The sequence below is a fragment of the Microcaecilia unicolor genome, chromosome 5, assembly GCF_901765095.1.
Source record: "Microcaecilia unicolor chromosome 5, aMicUni1.1, whole genome shotgun sequence".
Taxonomy (NCBI): domain Eukaryota; kingdom Metazoa; phylum Chordata; class Amphibia; order Gymnophiona; family Siphonopidae; genus Microcaecilia; species Microcaecilia unicolor.
The window spans coordinates 298,061,711-298,076,180 of NC_044035.1; the positions used below are offsets into that span (position 1 = coordinate 298,061,711).

The 14,470-nt window shown below is 40.2% G+C and overlaps 1 long non-coding RNA gene across 1 annotated transcript; it reads right to left on the reverse strand.

Moving 5' to 3' along the window:
• Positions 1 to 3,389: 3,389 nt before the first annotated feature.
• Positions 3,390 to 13,807, reverse strand: LOC115471432. The gene is made up of 3 exons (XR_003942329.1): positions 13,584 to 13,807; positions 4,813 to 4,897; positions 3,390 to 3,726 (listed from the first exon to the last, which is right to left on the reverse strand). It is a non-coding gene; the product is annotated as an uncharacterized LOC115471432 (long non-coding RNA).
• Between the last annotated feature and the right edge of the window lie 663 nt (positions 13,808 to 14,470).

Consider the following 14,470-nt stretch of genomic DNA (forward strand, 5'->3'; position numbering starts at 1 on the left):
GTTCGTGGGAGGGGCCAGGATTCGTAGTGCACTGGTCCCCCTCACATGTCAGGACACCAACCGGGCACCCTAGGGGGCACTTTTACAAAAAAAAAAAAAAAGGTAAAAGAGCTCCCAGGTGCATAGCACCCTTCCCTTGTGTGTTGAGCCCCCCAAATCCCCCTCAAAACCCACTGCCCAGAAGTCTACACCATTACTATAGCCCTAAGGGGTGAAGGGGGGCACCTACATGTGGGTACAGTGGGTTTGGGGGGTTGGACGACTAAGCATTAAGCAGCACAATTGTAACAGGTAGGGGGGGATGGGCCTGGGTCCACCTGCCTGAAGTCCACTGCACCCCCTAACAACTGCTCCAGGGACCTGCATACTGCTGCCAGGGAGGTAGGTATGACATTTGAGGGTGAAAATAAAAAGTTGTGAAACATCATTTTTTGTGGTGGGAGGGGGTTAGTGACCACTGGGGGAGTCAGGGGAGGTCATCCCCGATTCCCTCTGGGGGTAATCTGGTCATTTAGGGAACTTTTGGGGGCCTTATTCGTGAAAAAACAGGGTCCAGGAAAAGTGCCCTAAATTCTAGCTACAAACGCATACTTTTTTTCCATTATCGGCGAAAGGCGCCCATCTCTCCTCGGCCGATAACCATGCCCCAGTTCCACCTTCGCCACGCCTCCGACACCCCCCCCGTCAACTTTGTACGCTTCCGCGATGGAGTGCAGTTGAAAACGTCCAAAATCGGCTTTCCATTATACCGATTTATTCGTTTTTGTGAGATAAACGTCTATCTCCCGATTTGGGTCGAAATCTAGGCGTTTTTCTCTTTCAATTATAAGGTGGATAGGCATCTCGTTCTCTCATAAATGCCATAATCAGGACTTTTGAGGTCTTTTTTCTTCCATGTACCTATATTTATTTATTTATTTATTTTGTTTGATTGAAGATAGTTGAATTGATTATTTCTTCAGCTTGATGGTGTAACTTTTTTTGCTGAAGTGTTTTCCTATTGAGTTTTTAAGTGAAGTCAGGTGTCCCAACGACAATGTAAGAAAACTGAACACCATCTGATAAGGTACATACGAACATAGGAACTTAAGAATAGCCCAGTGTCCTGTTTTTAATAGTGGCCAAGCCAGGTTACAATATCTGGCAGAAATCCAAATAGTAGCAACATTCAATGCTACCAATCCCAATGCAAGCAGTGGCTTCCTTCATGGCTGTCTCAAAAGCAGACTATGGACCCTTCGTCCAGGAACTTGTCCAAACCATTTTTAAACCCAGATACGCTAACCGCTGTTACTAAATCTTCCCGCAAAGAGTTCCAGAGCTGAACTATTTGTTGAGTGAAGAAAATATTTCCTCCTATTTGTTTTAAAAGTATTTCCTTGTAACTTCCTTTAGTGTCCCCCTAGTCTTTGTATATTTTGAAAGAGTAAAAATGTATAAAGTCTAGGGGACTAGGTAGACGTGAGTCTGCTTACTGGCATCCAAGTATATGCATAATGCAGCCAATAAAGGAACACTTATGTGGAAATCCACCTTTGTACCAGAGAAGGCTGAGCTAAACATTTTTATGTCCTTTATGGGACCATCACTACTAAAATAAATTCACATAAGAAATAGTCTGGAGGGACATATATCACAAGTTAAATTCCATTTTCCATAATAACTTGAATTGTGAAGACCTTAGGGAGAAAAGAAGAGATCACATGAAGAAGGCCAAGGTGAAGCAGGTGACAAATGTTAGAGAGAGAATGGACTTCCAATCAGATGACTTTTGAGGTCTTTTTTTTTTCCTCCTCGTGACTATATTTATTTATTTTGTTTAATTGAAGTGTCACGGTCTCTGGTTCTAAGCAAATTATCACAGACTCAGGAACAATGTGAGCCCTTGGGCTGCTGTCGATGAGCGGCAACAATAGGCAAAATCCTCCAACCAGGACTGGACTAGACAAGTAGGACTGGGGCAGACTAGATGTGCTATAAGCACACGGAGAGACACAGACCAGAAGTGCACAGGGCACACAGGCTGCACTAAAACACAAAACCAGGACTGGAATAGGCAGTAAATACAGGGACAGAACTAAGTAAAGCCAGAAGAGAATGCACTCAAATGGGCCACAAGGCCGACCTGGAACCAATTCACACAGAGCTTTCTCATGTGGGCTACGAGGCCGAACCGGAACCCAATCACAACAGCAGGAGGCAGAAGAGACTAGGCAGAGGACTAGGACTGAAGCTGAAGGTAGGCAGGACTGGAACAAACAGGATTGGAACAAGCAGGACTGGAACTGAAGCTGAAGGCAGAGGGGACTAGAGCAAGCAAGGTAGTCTAGGCAGAACACAAGGCTAGCCACACAGCCACACAAACAAACAACAGAAATAAAGCTGAAGGCTGACCCCAGCACACAAACAAACAAATAAAAGACGGCTAGGCAGAATTCAACGCTGGGCCACACGGCCACACAAACAAAAAACAGAACTAAAGTTGAAGGCTGACTCTAGCACACAAACAAACAGATAAGAACAGAAGCAGAAGTGCACACAGGCACCTTTATCAAGAAATCCAAGACAGAAGTGCCCACAGGAACAAAGCAGGAACTAGGCAGGAGTGCTTCACTGCACACAGACAAACCTGGAGACCTTTGGCTTTGCAAAGGCCCTGAATGGATGTCCTCCACTTCCTTATAAAAGCCCTCACTGATGATGTCACAACTATAGGACAGAGGTAGGAAACACACTGAACACCAGAGAGAGGCTTGGAACACACAGGAAGTGGAAGCACTACAGGAACGAGGCTTGGAACACACAAGGAGTGGCAGCAGAGGCAACAATGCAAAGGAAACAGACTGGAGCTACCTCAGACACTAACCACCCCAAGACAAGGTGAGAGTGAAAAATGCAGTCATGACCATTTGTGACAAGAAGATAGCTGAATTGACTATTTCTTTTTCTTGGTGATGGGTCTACTGATGCTGAGCCAGGTGCCTAGGCACCTGCTCTAGCTGGTTCTGTTCCAATTGACTGACTAACAACAAGTATCTGCTATCCACCTTGATTGTTTCAGTCAATCCTTTTTAAGAGCGAAGCTGGTTGACTTCTGATCATAGCATGGATCACAGTTTCCAAATTGTTCTAAGAAAGATAGGGGTATAAATTCTGAATTATAAACATTTATGCAAAGCAGGATCATAACAAATTAGTAATACAACTGTGCCTACTGTTTTATGTTGATTTACCTTAGGTTTGTTAGACCTTCACCCAGGACTTTAATAATCATAGCCTAGAGAACAATTTCAAAATTAATTCTGCCCAAGATTGACCTAATTTATGATATAATTAAAATTTTATTGACATAAGATTTAAATTTCAGACCAGAGGTTTGATAGAATCCATAATACAGACCATTGTGGTTCTGGGTCCTGCAGAAGGAACTACTATGACGCAAGATGAGTCAGACTGTCTCACTCTCCAATAATTTAAAATTTGGTATATTTTAATGATCTGTATTATTAGGGATTCTTTCAGACATGCATGATACTCCTCATAGCAAGGACATTTACTCAGTCAAATTTGCATTATCCAAAGCAAGTGATGGTTCTAGTAAGATCAACCATCCAATCAAAATGGCAAGATGTCTTCAAAGTTCACCTGTAAAGGTCTTATTGGGAATTTGTTTTCCTCAAGAATGCTGGTGAGTTTAACAGCTGCAGCTCACTCTTATCAGCTGTCCTAAAATATAAAATTTAGACACCAGACAATTATAAGCAAAAAAACTTAAATAGGGGATTTTTTTGTTCAAATTATGGGTAAATTATTGTATTCTTCAATATTTCTGAGAAAACACCCAACCATGAATGTACAGTTATTAGTGTTGAAGCACAATCTTTATCCAGATGTAATGAACCTGGGCCCAGATAACAGCTGGCAACTTTAGCTGTAGCTAATATCTATAAAACTTCAATACTAGATATGCTATCAAATGAATAAATTATAGAGTCAGAACACACAAAATTGGAATAGTGGCAGGCATGTTATTTGCATTCTGATTCATCCTGCCCACTCAAATCAATTTGAATATTGAGCGACTGGCTTTTTACCATAGCCTTTACAAAATAAAGTATTATACATATGGCTTTTGATTTTAGGTTTCAACCACTAAACATTGAAAAAAATACCATTAATGCAAAAAACAAAACAAAACAGGTTCTGTTGGATAAAAAACAGAAAAATGTTATTTCTCTAATACACTTTCAACCTTCCTCTGGTTTGTCTTGTGCCCTCCATTCAATTTGTGTGCCTTTTCTGTGCCGACAACTTCTAAGTGATAGAAGTGAGTATATTTGTTTCCATTAGAAAAGGAACATACCAATAGCACCTGTGACATGAAAACACTGATAAACACTCATTTTTGTCTCCTCAAACAATATCTAATTAGCTGAAAAACAAACACCTACATGTATAATTTACAAACACCTCTTAACAGAAGTCCTAATTATACTCATGTTTCTTTATATCTAATTCTTGGCCTTGCGCTGGTCATCGTAGTTCAGAGCAGGGTCTCATTGATTGTTTAGCTGTTTTTATTTCTCATCTTTAGCTGTTCTGACTTTTGTCTCATGTTATTATGTGTAGCATGTTCTAGTTTGTTTTTACACTGCTTGATGCTTGTTTTGGTACACATGTTTGAAACTGCTATGCAAGGCAGTGTATCAAGTCAATAAATTAGTCTAATCTAAGTTAAACTTGCTCTTAAATATGACCACTGCTTCTATACTGATTGAGACACATTGGAATGGTGCAAAAGTGATTACCTACCATATACTACAACATAATTGGCATAGCTGAGGACAGTTAGATTTCTTGGAGGTGGGTGAACAAGAAATTTTCTTCCGATTTATGCCTGTAGAAAAAATAGTCAATATATTTGGTGAATATCATTTCAGGAATTCTTCTAGCTCCTAATTCTTGCTACCAGGCAGCTGCTTCTATCCATGACATCATTTGTCTTTTAGTTTCTTTCATATTTCTCTGGTTCAAGAAGATAAATTTGAACCAAGCCAGACGTATTACTTCACACAGCTACAATGACTGGACTTCATGCCTTGTCATTTTTCCATCCTGCAGACTATGAAACTGTAAATTAAATAACACGACTGCTACTCATCATTGCATACCAGTGGTGATGCTTGAGCTTTAAGTGAATTGACCTGGCTGCTTTCATCTCCAGGTAATACGGCCTGACTTTCTAATTCAGACCAGGAGCTTACAGAGGTTTAGAAAGAAGTCTAAAGTTTGGCTTTACACTGCCAGTTAAAGCATTTATTCTGATGACAGTTAAATTATTGAGGGTTTCTGTTATTCATTTACATCACAGACATGAAGGTCCACTGATGACCTCCTGCAAATAGAAACCATATGTACCTAAATATATCTATTATACGTTTTACTTCATTTTGAACACTTCATTTGATTTTCAACTCAAATCGCCTGTCTGACTTGTCATGCTATAGTGTTTAATGATTCTTGTTGCATTGTTTCACAAAACCTTTATGTTCTTCAGTTGTCTTAAGCTAATGGACCGAATCTGTACCCATAAATAAAGATTTTTCCATAGGCATAAAAAAATTCTGCTTTAATAAAACCTAGAGAATTAGGTTTCTATTCTAAGTAGTAAAAAGATGAAGAACCAGCACAGTTCACGTGGTCATTCCACTCTGGGCTTACTTATACATTTTTTTTTGCATATTATTCCCTGTCATTTCATTCATATATAAATTATTAAGGTACAACCAATGCAAAATTTTAAATGGATGCTATAAAATGCTATATACAGATTTTCAATAGAGCTAGACCTTCAAATGTGAATGCTGAAAATTCCAATTATTCTTGATATTTTATGTATTCAGACTTAAATGCATAAGTTTAATAGAGAACAGCTAAAAATCACAGGTGTCTATATAAGAATTAACCCCACATTAGACAACTTCTATTTAAAGTAGGTATTTTTGGTGCTATAGCAACTTATATTGCCAAACACTGGGACCCTTTTACAAACTGGCAGTAAGCACTAATGCATGCTTACTGCATGCTAAAATGGCACTGCCAGGGGACGCGCTAGTGTGTTTGGAGGTGGAGAGAAGACATGCCTTGCGCTAATCAGGTAGCGTGGATAAATTGCAGCTCACTGCCCAATTAACATAGTAGATGACAGCAGAAAAAGACCTGCACGGTCCATCCAGTCTGCCCAACAAGATAAACTCATATGTGCTACTTTTTGTGTATACCTTACCTTGATTTGTATCTGCCATTTTCAGGGCACAGACCGTATAAGTCTTGCTCAGCACTAGCCCCACCTCCCCCCACCGGCTCTGCCACCCAATCTCGGCTAAGCTTCTGAGGATCCATTCCTTCTGAACAGGATTCCTTTATGTTTATCCCACGCATGTTTGAATTCCGTTACCATTTTCATCTCCACCACCTCCCGCGGGAGAGCATTCCAATTAGTGCAGGATTAGTGTAGAAGTCCTTACCGCATAGTAAATAAGTGGCAGTAAGGGCTCACATGCTAATGGCCACACACTGATTGGGTAATTAGTGCAAGGCCATTAAGGGGAAAATAGAAATTGCGGCCATTTTACTGCTGTGCTAAAAGTGGCCTCAACACATAGAAAACCCGTGGACATTTTAGTGCTGCTTAGTAAAAATACTCCATTATGAGATTGATATTCCAAACCAGTTGGTTTCTATTTGCTCCTAAATGGCTCTCTTACTAAGATGTGGTAAGCGCTAGTGCATGCTTAACGTAGCTTAAAATAGTTACTGTGGGACATGCTCAGGCATCCTGCAGTAAGTTCCAAATTGGCATGTGCTGTGTGCTAAAAAATGTAAAACATTTTGTTGGAGGGGGTGCGTTTGGGGGCATTCCTGCGTTTGGGGGCATTCCTGTGCTACTCAGCACAGCTACATTATTGTGCACTAACTGGTTAGCGCAGAATTAGCGTGTGGGCCCTTAGTGCTTACAAAATAGGTGTCAGTAAGTACACGTGCGCTAATATTTTTTTTAATGGCTGCATGCTAGTTGCAAAATTGTTGAATGGCCATTAATATAAAAATTGGAAAATCGGCCATTTTAGTTCTGCAGTAAAAATGGCCTTAGTGTGTGGGAAAAACCTGTGCAAGGGTGTGCTAAGGCTACGTTTTACACCGGTTTAGTAAAAGGACTCCTAAATTAGGTTTCTAACTTTGCCCCTATTTTCAGCCAAAAATAAGAGCTTAATTTTTTTTAACTGAAAATGCACCAGATATTCTATAAAGTACCTATAAACCATGCAATGCTGCTCCAGGGAACATGGGTGTTCTTTGCCTGTGCATGATTTGTATAAGAGTTTGCATGCTCTTATTGGCCAGACCAGGGGTTTGAGAGAGAATTCCTAAACAGACCATTGTGGTTCTGGGTCCTGGAGATGAAACTACCCTGAGGCAAGATTATAAAATTGTGCAGGTCTATAAATATATATGTTTATAGACCTGCACAATTTTATAATAGTTATCTTTTACATGTAAATTGTACTTTACATACAGAAAATGGTATATAAAATAATCTCCAAAGACTTCTGTAGAGCAATACTTCTTCTGAGAGGCACACCAAGTCAATTGGGTTTTCAGGGCTGTTGTAATGAAAATGCATGAAAGAGATGTGCATACAGTGAGTCTTCAATATATACAGATTTATTTAATGCGTCTAGGAGAGGATTGAGAAGCCCTGGTCTAGAGGGATTTTTGTGCACTGGTAATCAAAGCAGAAAAATCAACTTTCTTAGTCTTAGAGATTTCAGTGTTGTAAATTAATCTTTCTGCTTACATTTTAATCTGTTGAATTATAGACATGATTATAAGCTCTAGGTGTCTGCTTTGTTGTTCAGAGGAACCTAGGTTGCCTGTAAACCATGGAGAGGAACCAGACTTCCTTACTAAAGATAACCTTGCAGGGGCAAGTATATCCAAAAGCTAGCATGATAATAGAAATAATTTCAAATAGATCAAATGCAGAGCATGGCCTTTTCTGGGAGCACAATAAAATTAAATTTACAGGGCATGTGTATTGTGTTGATTTTGTATGAAGCATATTTGTCTATTGACTGTGTTTGTGTGTTTGGCTATTTCTTGCTGTTCACTACCTTGGGTGAATTTTTTTCAAAAAGGCAGGGAAAATGCATAATATAAATAAATGTAAGTTGAGACATATCAACATATGTGTGCAATTTACACATGCAAGTAAGATTTCACAATTTACATGTGCAAGATGATGTTTTGCAATTTATACATGTTAAGTTGTGAAATACCAACTTGCATGTGGAACCTACATACATGTAATCTCTGGTTAAGATAAGATTATTGTAGGAGTGAGCCTTGGTAAAGAGTCAGTGGGGGAAGTGACCAGGAGATCCCTGGGTGACAGGAAGCTCAGCTGATGGGGAGTGTTTATGGAATAAAATGCAGAAAGATAGTGCCCATGTTGGGGTGAGTGATAGATTTGGGATGAGTTAAGAGGACATAAAAGAGGAAGAATGAGAGCAGGAAATCCCTTAGGTTTGTCTCAAGCCATGGTTGACTGAGAATCTTTGGTTGCCTGCAAGCCTTTGCCAAGTGACCAGGAAGGAGAAGGGGGATCCTGGAGAGCCAATTAAGAGGGACAGAAATTAAGGAGCAGTTATTTCCTCAGTTACAATAACTGGAGAAGAAGCCAGAGCTTTGAGAGGATTGGGGAGTCCCGTCTACAGGTGAGGTTTAGGACAGGAAGGTGCCTGCTCAAGGCCAGGGTGCAGTCCTGTGAGGTACACCCATGGAAGGAGGACAGCCATAAGTGTCTGTGCCTGGTGGGAGTAGAGCAATTCAGTAGAGGAGAAGTGTGGCACCTGAGATAACATCTGGCTAACAAGATAGGCATGGACAGTAGCATTTATTTATATGTAAATAGCCCTGACATATCCCTATACATATACCTGTGAAGAAAAGTGGTAGAGGTGTTCCCCACAGAACAACAGAAGTTGGAGAATAAAGTAGAGTGCTACAATCAATTGTGCTGCCAGTGAATCAAGTTGCTATTTACTTGTTGCAGAAGTTACAATAAAGGTTAACTTTGTTATTAAGACTTTGGAGTTCTGTGTAGTTCCTGGATTGAAGAGCTGAGTGGAACCCAAACTTGGAAAAATGTCTCCCAAACCCCCTGGATCACTATTCGAGACCACTGACCCACCCGGCTCAACTGTAAGTGGACTGGAAAGGAGGTGTGTGGTAAGAATGGACGGAGAGTGAGCAAAGACTGTGTAGTGTGTGTGTGTGTGTGTGTAGAGAATTTTCTTTTGTGGCCCAGGGCCAGAGCTAGTGGGTGAGACACAGATTACATACATAAGGTGCCAAATTCCTCTGTTTGGCTTTTCAATGTGTATCTTTGTAAAATGGCTGTTTCCACTGCACATGCAGGCAAAAATACAAGTGTGCTCCATGCTGAAATCAGGTATAATTCCTGGTACCCAATTTTTGCACAAATCCCCCGTATTATATAACACTGAGCGCACATTTTTGGAATACCATTTTTGGAATACCCCTGACCTGTCCATGCACCTCCAATGGTCACATCCCCTTTTGGGTATGCGCTATAGGATTTGGGTGCATATTGTTATAAATAGCACATAGCAAGATATATGCCCAACTCTAAATTGGTGACAATAAGCACCAAATTATTGGCATTAATTGTCCTGTTAGCCAATTTAATTGGGAGCACATCTTGGATCAGCATCCAAATATCAATGCCCAATTTTGGGCACCATATATAGAATTCAGGGGAAAATGTAAATAACACGCACTGCTGCATGCAAGAACAAGAAGAGGTTTTTGTAGTCTGCAACAAACAGGAAAATATAGACACTGAAGCAGACCCAAGCTCCAGAAGAGTTTTTATGCGAAAGGACCCAAACAATCTTTTTATTTGGGTCCTTTTGAATAGAGGCTGTTCTGGATCTTGGGTCTGCTTCAGTGTCTATACTACTGTGTGTGTAAGTGCACGGTAATACAGTAGTGGCTTTTAGTAAATTTAGCACTAAGGCCTTTAGAAAATGTTAGGGGTTGATATTTAGCATAGTTTAAGAGGGCATTCCTGCTTAAACCACACTGAGCTGGCCAGTCACCAAAATTCAGCAAAACTTAACCAGGAAGTGCAGCTGAATATTGGATCTGCCTGCCCAAGCACAATCTGGTTAGTGTTATGTTGGTCCAGGGAGGAGTCCAGGCAGAGCCAAAAGTTATATAGGCACCAGATATTCAATGCCAGTACCCGCAAACTTAGTCAAGGTAGCTGGACTGTAGAAAAGGCAATCCTAACTTTGCACTGTTAGGTGTGTGGATACAATGCTCAGTTATTGGTCAAACATGCATAACTTTCAGGTGCTGCTGCAGAGCCAGATATTCAATGTTTTTTGGTTTTTTTTGCCATGACATGGCCCATCATGGACTATCAGGGTTTATTCCAGCCAGCAACAGTCAGTTCTTAAAAAAATAATCACCACCACTGGCTGAATATTGACTAGGTTATAGTAGAAACTATGTATTTTAAAATTTGTGTAACTTGACAACTACTAGATATCAGTTTGTCATATATTTATAAATTAATGCTATGGTACTATTAAACTTTTAGATTTGTGAAAATGCATTGTGATCCTATTAAAGATATCTCAGGCTTGAACCTGGTAGGGCTAATCTATATATGTCAATTAACAATTCTGGAAAATTACTCAGCGCGTGGTTAGACTCTGGAACTCATTGCCGGAGAAGGTAATGACGGCAGCTGGCCTTGCTGAGTTTAAAGGGAGTCTGGACAGATTCCAGAAGGAAAAGTCCATTGATCGTTATTACATTTTGGGATTTTGCCAGGTTCTTGGGGATTGGCCGCTGTCGGAGACGGAGTGCTGGGCTTGATGGACCTTTGGTCTTTTCCAAGCATGGCAGTGCTTATGTACTTATGTACTAAGATGCCCATTATAAGTACCTGCATAGAATAGATGCAGAATATATTGGGGCTCATTCTCAATTCTCTTAAGGGCCCTTTTACTAAGACGCATAGAGGGGCATTTTCTATAGAACGTCTAAATCAGAATTTGGACGTTTTACAAAAACGTCCAAATTCTGAACAGGAAAGAAGGTCATTTTCGAAAAAGACAGACGTCAAAATTGCTATGGACGCCTTGTGATTTGGACCTTTTGTGATTTAGAAGTCCTTTTTTTTCCATTTTCGAACAAAAGATGTCCAAATGCAAAACATCCCAAACAGAGGAGGAGTGGCTGAATGGTTAGTACAGTGGGCTTTGATCCTGGTAGCATGGGCTCAATTCCCAGTGCTGCTCCTTGTAACTTTGGGCAAGTCAAATGCACAAGGGACATTTTTGGATATGACACCTAAGTCTGAATTTGAAGGTTTTTTGTAAAATGTCCAAGATCAGGAAATGTCATTTTCTACAAAAAAAAAGTCTATTCTTTTTGAAACTGCTGTTTGGAAAAATGTTTTGTGATTTGGATGTTTTATTTTTTGGTCCATTTTCAAACAAATACATCCAAATGTAAAACATGCAAAATCCACAATAAAGTGAAATCATTCACATGTTCTAAGTGTGGTAAAAGCTTTGGTTGTAATGTAAATCTCAAAGTGAATCAGAAAGTCCACACGGGAGAGAAACCATTTGCATGTATAGAGTCTGGTAAAAGCTTTGGTCAGAAGGTAAACCTCACAATCTTTGGCATAGCCACAGGTGGGCCTGGGTGGGCCAGGGCCCACCCACTTAGGGTTCAGGCCCACCCAACAATAGCACACATTTAGTGGTAGCTGATGGGGATCCCCAGTTCCACCAGCTGAAGACCTCCCCTTGATGGTAATGAAAACGCTACTCTCCTTGATACTGTCACCTGCGCATGCTCAGTCTTCAGCGCATGCCTGCTGCAGACTGTCAAGGTGGAAAGAAGTGTTTTCTCGCCAGCTGCGATATTTTTTTTTTTTTTGGTGGTGGTGCGGGGGAGGGGGGGAGAACACTTGTTTCCCACCCACTTCTTGCCTATGCCCACCCAAAATCTAATGTCAGGCTACGCCCCTGCTCACAATGCACCAGAGAATACACACAGGAGTGAAACCATTTACATGTCCTGAGTGTGGTAAAAGCTTTGGTTGGAAAGAAAGCCTCACATGGCATCAGAGAGTCCACACAGGGATGAAACCATTTACATGCACTGAGGAGGTAAAAGCTTCAGTTGTATTGGGACAGGTAATTAGGGAATGTACACTCTTGCTATGAAGTATGGAAAAATAGCACTCTGGTATTTAGATATATGTAATGAGACCTCCTTTTCATCTATAGATCTGATTTCAAAGCCTAAATCTAATGATAAGCAATAGACACAAGGCTCAGATGTTATAAAAAAAAAAATAGAAAGCCTGGCATCAGGTAGGATAGTGGAAAAGTGACATCCCAGGAAAGCAATAGGGCCTCCTTGGTGGCACTGCAGTGGACTTTATAAAATGCTCCCAGGTACACATTTGACCATTACTCCCTTGCCTTGTCTGTTGAGCCCCCCCCCCCCCCAAACCCACTACCCCCAACTGTACACCACTATCATAACCCTTTCAGGTGAAGGGAGCACCAATATGTGGGTACAGTGGGTTTCTGGTGGGTTTTAGAGTGCTCAAAGTTTCCTCCACAAGTGTAACAAGTAGGGGAGGTAGAAGCCTGGGTCCACCTAACTGCAGTGCACTGCACCACTACTAGACTACTCCAGGGACCTGCATGCTATTCTAATTGACCTGAGTATAACATCTGAGGCTGGCATAGAGACTGGCAAGTAATATTTTTAATCACATTGTTTTGGGGTGAGAGGGGAATAGTGACTACTGGGGAAGTAAGGGGAGGTGATCCCTGAGTCCCTTCAGTGGTCATCTGGTCATTTGGGGGCGCCTCTTGTGTGTCATAGGAGTAGCCTAGTGGTTAGTGCAGCAGACCTTGATCCTGGGGTAGTTGGTTTAATTCCCACTACAGCTACTTGCTATAAAAACACGTCTAGCTCAAAACATCTTTTAGTCTTGGACGTCTTTGCTTTGTTCCATTATTGCTGAAAGACATCCATGTCTTAGGAACACCCAAGTCCCTCCTGGAACATGACCCTGGCACGCCCCTTTGAGATTTGGACATCCTTCTGACGGACTTCAGAGAAAGACATTCAAAAAGAGGTTTCGGTAATACTGATTTGGATGTTTCTGAGAGATAAACATTCAAATGCTGACTTGTGTCACTTTTTGGATGTCTATCTCTTTTGAACATGAGCCTGATAGTCATCTACTTTCCTTTGTAGAATACTGGTGTAACATTGGTTGCCAGTTCAGTTTAGGATATGTTTTTAAACTGCTGATGCTGAAACATAGAGCATATGATACTCATCAACTGAGTTATCTACATTTTCAAGTAATTCCTTATATACCTTCTAGAGTATTAAAGGATTATAGGTTAGTTGTTCCACATCTGTCAAGTGGCAAGAGGGAATTAACTTACTCTAAGGCCTTCTACTGGTTGGCATCTACATTTTGAAATAACCGTCCTAAGGAAATAAAAGCATAAGGAAGTTTAACTAAGTTTAAGGTATTGTTGAAAACATATTATTTCAGATAAGCCTTTTGTGATTATTTATGTGATGAGGGTAGGATATACTAGTGGATCTGCAGAATACAATTTCACATTAGATGTGATTTTATATTATGGTACGTTTGTATCTTATATGAATGTAACACCTTTCCTATCTGAATTAATGGAGTTTTTTTTAAATGATTTATTATTTTTATTGTAAACAGCTGCATGCTATATAAGTTTAGTGTTATATCAAGTTTTAATGAAATATAAACATAAAACACATGCCTAAAATTTAGGTGTTGAGTATTTAGTCCAGGCTTAGGGCTGGCATGTGTGCACCTTAGCACCAGAGATACATGCATAATTCATAAAGACCTGATGAATATTATCTGAATAGCAGCTATGCTGATCAATTGAAAAAATATATATATTCAATATTGCTGACTATTATGTACAGTGTTACTCAAGACAGACATTAATGTAAACAGCAACATCAACTATGTGATCACCACCACTGAAAATTATCCCCGTTGTCTTTACATTTGAAAGCAATATTTTTTTCATACTTCAGAAGGTAATTCTTGTTTTAAAGAAAGGCATGCACATTGACTTATAAGTAGGTTTATGGAACTGGTGCAGTGTGGAAATTCATGAAATTTAAACTTATCTTTATAAAATACTACTGAACGGCTAACGGTGAAAATTTCCTTTGAGATTTTTCTTACCTTCTCACCCCTTGCTCTGCTCCAATATAAAAGTACAAGAATTGCATTTGTATTTCATACAGACTTGAAGAAAACTACTCACTGAAT